This window comes from Geospiza fortis, unplaced genomic scaffold, assembly GCF_000277835.1.
Source record: "Geospiza fortis unplaced genomic scaffold, GeoFor_1.0 scaffold138, whole genome shotgun sequence".
NCBI classification, from domain to species: Eukaryota; Metazoa; Chordata; class Aves; order Passeriformes; family Thraupidae; genus Geospiza; species Geospiza fortis.
The window spans coordinates 12,171,480-12,177,838 of NW_005054307.1; positions in this window are offsets into that span (position 1 = coordinate 12,171,480).

Sequence of the window (6,359 nt, forward strand, 5' to 3'; positions counted from 1 at the left end):
TTCCTGCTGCTTTCAGAGATTTTGGAATATCTGGTGGAAAGGAACCACCATATTTTTGCAGCCTCAATAGCTTGCAGCGAGACTGAAGGCAAAAGGAGAACACAGAGGGAACTGGCCTGTCTCCTGTTGCTCCTGTCCTAAAGGATGGTATAATGTCCACTACAGCAAAAGAAGAGAGAAGGCACTTGGAGAGTTACTCACAGCCTCCTGTCCCCTCCTCCTCTTCTTGGCCCCCAGTTTCTCAGATCTTTCTATTAAACTTTAATAGTGGGGACCCCTTCACTCAGGGCAGCACTGCAGTCATTCATTAGTGTCCACCTAGGGAGCAAATAACTCTTTAGCTGCACTGTAGGTGTCCAGCTTGCTTTGTGCCTGGAGGGGGATTTGTAATCGAAACAGGGAAGTGCAGCAGCAAAGAGAAAAACTGGGCAGTAATAACCCATGAACTCTCCTTTCATTCAGGTAACACACAAGACACATGTTAATGATTTCAGCTCAAGTACCAGGCAGAGAGCTAACTGTACAGTAACCAGGCTGAAACCACCTGAATGTGCCAACATCCCTCCTAAGCAGGGGCTTTCTGGAGAAGGGACAGCAAGAACTAACTTGCTGGATTTGCAGGGAGCTGCTTTGTTGTGTATTTTACTGCTCTGCCTTTGCAAAGTCCCTTTTCAGCTCTCACCCAAATGGATCGACAAGCTAAGATTTTTCTCAGGTCTGATATTTTTGCTTGTCTGCAGAGGGTTCCTGTAACTGGATTAGGAGAACCCCTGAGACTCCAGACAGAATGCATTGGGATTTCAGCAGCCCTGAATATGTGCTATCTTAGGCAAGACTGCTTCAGACCTCATGGCCTGGATCATCAAGGTAATTTTTAAATACAAATGTGCTGATTTTGCTAGACCCACCACAACAAATGAATGAAAAGATAGACAAACAGGAAATTAGGTTTTCCTCCTATAATTTCTGTCAAAAATGCATGTGTGTGTGTGCAAAAGCAATCAAGCAGTAGGCACTGTCCTTCGTTTTCCTCTTCCAGGTTTTTGGTGGCTGCTGGCCCCAGCAGGGTGAGGCAGCTTTGCCCACCTCCCCAGTGCCCTCAGGTGAGCACCTCGGCCTCCTGTGCATAAAGGTAAGATAGACAGACAGAGAAATACAAGGTAAGAAAGATCTCTAACAGAGGAGGGAAGACTGCAAATATCTTCGAGGACAATGTTTCCCTTTTCATCCCTAAATATTTGCAATCAATAGAGCTTCAGTATTTCACAGGCTAATCAATAATGCACCGAGCGTGACAGAGATGTGAGGGTCTTCTTGGCAGCTACAAACTGGCAATGATGCTTTGATGGCTCCTACTGAGGATTTATCATTTCTTGGATAATCTCCTGCAGAACACTGTGGGGTCTGAGAATATAATATACAATATGGCTATAGCAAAGAAGCTGGACAGATGACTGCACTTTATCTTAATTCCCTATGGCATCATCTGCCAAGGAAGCGAAAGGTAAAATAAAAGCACGATAGATGTCTAAAAGTATGAATGCAGTGTACAAAGATTGTTTTTTAGACATTTAATGTAGCTAAGGTGGTCCACAGAAGGTAAGACAGACCAAGAGTGTTATGAGGAACCACTTTCCTTTTTTGCCATTGTCTTTGCCGTGAGCAACTTCAGAAGGACTTCATTATAACTAATATTAGATTATACTAACAATTATTTCAGAAGCATACACAAGATAATTCTCTCTCTTTTTCCACATGCGTGCAATTCACTAAATGTGAATAAGATGAAAAATTGCTCCTAAAAACAAAAACACATGCGCTATTTAATAAAAAAAAGGACAGGAGAGGTCACATCTGCAAAGTTTACTATATTTTGGTCAAAATGCCCCTGGCTCAAGTGACCAGAACATTTAGTGAGATGTGCCACCCCTGGGGGAAGGGATCTTCCATTCAGACATCTCTCCTGCTATGCAGAGCACTCACACACAGCATAAACCCTCCCAGGAAAAGGAAGTACAAGCTGTGCACAGCACCACATTCTGACAGTACCAAAGTTCCTTCTCCTCCTCGAGGCTGTGATGTAAGGCCCTAATAATAAGCCCAAGAATTGTCAGACAACATGTTAAATCTCATCATTTTGCCTGCCCAGGAACCATCTAGTCCTGAAAGGTCTAAAATGATTCCTTTCCCCTTCTCCTTTCTCACTTTTCCTTCCTTACATAAAAGCCTTTCTAGATTTCCACAGGTTTGTTTTGCAATTATTTACTGTCTCCAAATCATTATTTCAAGTATTTTTAATTCTACTTCATGAAGAAATGGCATATTAATAAACATGCACTGCAACACATCCCAGTTGCTGCTGAAGAGACCCCTAATGATCCAGCATCACAACTTGTTACAGTTTTTCAAAAGAACACAATCCAGCATTTTCAATTTTCCACACAGCCAAGCTGTAATGTAGGACCATTAGCTTTTGCTGTATTTCCACACCCTCTGCTAATACACTGTGCATTGGTTCAGCTTCCCCAACTAACTACCTGAGTGTAAATACAAAATATAAAGAGCACCTGATGGTTTACACCATATTTCTAGGTCTTATAGCCCTCCTACTCTTGTCATTACCACATCAACTGGCTTCAGAAAATTCAGCTAACACTCGGAGTGCTTTAACAGTTGCTTTCCTCATGTATTCGTGTGATTGGCATTTCCAGATTGTCAGAGGCTTAACCTTTTTCCTTTCTTGCAGTTTATTAAAAAAAAAAACCCAAACAAATAAAAAACCCCAACCACCCCAACCCTCCATCCCTCAAAAAACTCCCACAGGTGTGCTTGAATCTGTCAATGCACCTGGAAATTTTCAATTTTTTTTTTTAAATTAAGAAAATCAACAAAATTGTCATGTTAAAATCACTCTCAAATAAATTCTCAAGCAAACTTAAGACAGATTATTTTCTGAACTTCTTTCATTTTTTTAACTCAGGATTTTTTAGAGCATGTTAAAATATTATGCCAAAACCATCAAGCTAAACCACAGCAGAAAGAATGATGATATTAATGATAAAAATTGTATTTATGGTCTTTTACAAATCACAGTATCCAGTTCAATGACACACAAGCAGATTTATAACAAAACTAATCCCTCAAGACTACAGAAGCCTTTAAAAGCAGCATTTCTGCCATCTTCAACAGGCTTTTGCAACTTGGCAGGTACAGATAATTTGTATTTCATCAGCTAATTGTCATTAAAGACCCCCCCATATTTCTCTTAAATTGCACAAATTAGAAAATTGTTCATTTCCTCTTCCTCCAGCTCTGTTTTCATGTATGATGAATTTAGGCATGTTTTGCTGAAAATGGGCAAGAGATTATGCTGCATAGAGATACGCCTGCTAAAAACCATTCAATGAATTCAAAATAACTGTGGACTGCAACTGACCTTTCATATAAGCCATATATCTCTATATTTTTTTACATGCCTTAATGATTATTGGAGTCTGGCTCAATGAAAGCAATGAAAGAGCACAATATTTAGCATTTGTTTTATATTACTTATAATTTCAGTGTTCTGTTTACAGATGTTTACAATCCCCATCCTGGCAATGTTACTGACATGAGTAATCCAATCTCTTGATTCTATTACTGAATGGAAGCACTCAAGTATTCTGAATGGAAGATGCAGGAGCGACTCTTTTATTCTGATGTAAACACGAGATAAACAGGCAGGCACACCACACAGATCAGCTGAGCTGGGGGATGCCTCCGTGCTGGAGACAAGGAGTCTGCTGCCTGTGCAGGGCTCTAGGCAGATGAGCACAGCAGTGCTGCATGCTGAATGCTCCGAGAGCTCTGCAGCACCTCTGACAGAGACCTATCACAGCCAGCCCTGTGCTGTGAGTCCCCTCCTCCCCAGCACAGAAAGTTCTGTCTCCAGCACCACGGTGTGCATCACATGTCTCTCAATATCACGCTTCAAATGTTACTGCTAGTCAATACAAGCATCATAGTCTTGGATGTATTAAATACATTTATTTACCTCTATGAGGAAAAGAGATATCTATAACGTCATTTCCATCCTAACTCCAGGTTTTATCTGAAATTACCATGGAAATGTATGGTTTGATTTATTTGATATTAGATAAGTAGACAGTCACAATTGTGAAAAATAATTCTGTGTCTAGCATTTAGCTTAGTTTTGAAAATTAAATTCTGTAAATACATATTAAGATATTACTCATAAGGATTTTTAAATAACAAATCTTAGCAACACATGGCATCAGTGCATGTATAAAATGTGATAGAAGTTATGTGCATTTCTTGCTCAGAGCAGATGCAACTATGGCTACATCTTCCTCACTGATGATTTTTGGTTTCAGTTCAAAGGTTTGCACGTGAGTTTCATGCACATGGATTTTCTGACATTTTCAGGATCTGGCCTTACAAACACTCAAGTAACTTTCTCCAGAGGTACAGTCCAGCTCTGCTCCAAAGCTTCTCATCTGAGCCAAGCTGCGTTTGCCGAATGAAGCCCCCGGTACTGACACGGGTGCACGTGGCTAAATGAGATTTGGCTGCCAATTTCACAATGTGGTATTCTGTATCAGACAAAGCAACAAAGGAAAGGTGACTTGTTCCCCTGTGTGAGCTGTAAATACCAACCATCACACCACTTAATAGGTTTATTTTATTAATAGCATATATTTAAAGACTTCAATGCAAGTTTCTTTTGAACGATGAAAGGCTGGCAAATTCTTAAAAGATAATAATCAGCAGTGCAGCAGTTCTTTGATGGTCTGTAATTACCCAACTGTCCACTATTTGAATGACAGCAGCAAACTACCACTCGCTGTTAGTTTATTTTTATTTATAACTTGTACTTTAGGTAAGAATCCATTAATTACAAGCAAAATAAATTGCTTACTCAAAACACTTCCCACAGAGGCTATTTTTTCACATGCACTAATCTAGCTGAGATATACATGACATTTTAAATGGAGGTTAAACTGATGTAAATAAATGCAATTATTTGAAAGCAAACAGGAATCAGTCACATTTATTTCTGTGCAGGATTACTGTACTTTCTCCCCTAGTGACCAAGCACTGAACCACAGGAATTCCAAAAGGCTAAGGATTTTAAAACTTCCTACCGACATGAAATTTGAGGCTATACCACTGTACCCTTTATTTTAATTTTATGTGATTTGCCTTAGGTGGCATTTTGTGTAATTGTTTTTCAAATAGAACCACTAAGCTGGAGGGACAGCAAAGGGTTTGGATTTCACACACTTTTGTGCTTTGCTCATAAAAAAGGTGCAGATGAGCTGCCTGCACAGCCAAGCCCTGCACATGGAGCTGCTGGTCCCTGCTGGGAACACACCTGGACAGCCACCACCATGGGACACCCCTGGGTGGGCCCACCCCCAGCCAGCCTGCAGTGCCACCAGCACCCACCCACCAGGCCAAAATGGCCATCCTGAGAGCTTGGCCTTCGGCCAGCTCCAGAGCACACTCTGGCCATCCCCATGGAGGCCACAGCATCAGGGCTCCTTCCCATTCTTCTCCATCTGCCACCACCCATCTCACCTGCCACCACTGAATAATCAAAGCAAGTTCCCCTGGTCTAAGGCCCGGATCACTTCAAAGGCAATGACCAACCCAAGAGACATGCCAGAACTGACAGCTGAATCTTGCCACCTTTTATAAGGGATTTAAACTTCGGATGTGAATTTGTACAGTTTTGGTGTGTTTTTCTCACACTCTGAGCTGTGTTAGTTTCACTGCCATGCAGCAGCCCTCAATGAAGCTCTTTGAGACAAAGAGTGAGAAATCACTGTACACCCACAGCGACTCCGAGGAGCCACCCAATTTCTATGCTGCAGGCACTGGGAAGCCCAATCCCGATTCTGACAAAGACAACAAAAAAGGGATTTTGCCGCCAGTATCAATGGCAGTGAGATCCAGCTGCCCACAGCAGCAAGGTCCCATAAATCAGTTATGTAGTATGATAAAGACTCTGGGACACAATGATCTTATTGTAGTCAGTAGGGCCTAAAAAATCCCACCCAATTTAATGCACCAAACAATTTCAGCCAAGTTTTGCCTTTTGCAGAGGTCTTCTGAAAATTATTTAAAATAATATATAAATATGAGTTCCAAAATGTCGGTTTTACATCCTGCCAATTTCAGCTAACATGCCATGTAAGGGACAATGGATAACCTCATAAACTCTAATCAATAAAATCAAAGCATGCAGCTGAACAATTAGCCTTCCACGAGCGTCTTGGCGATGGCTGTTTCAAACTACACAAGTTAGGGTAATTGCAAGAGGGTCAATCTTTCTATAACCAGACCAATGCAGGGAC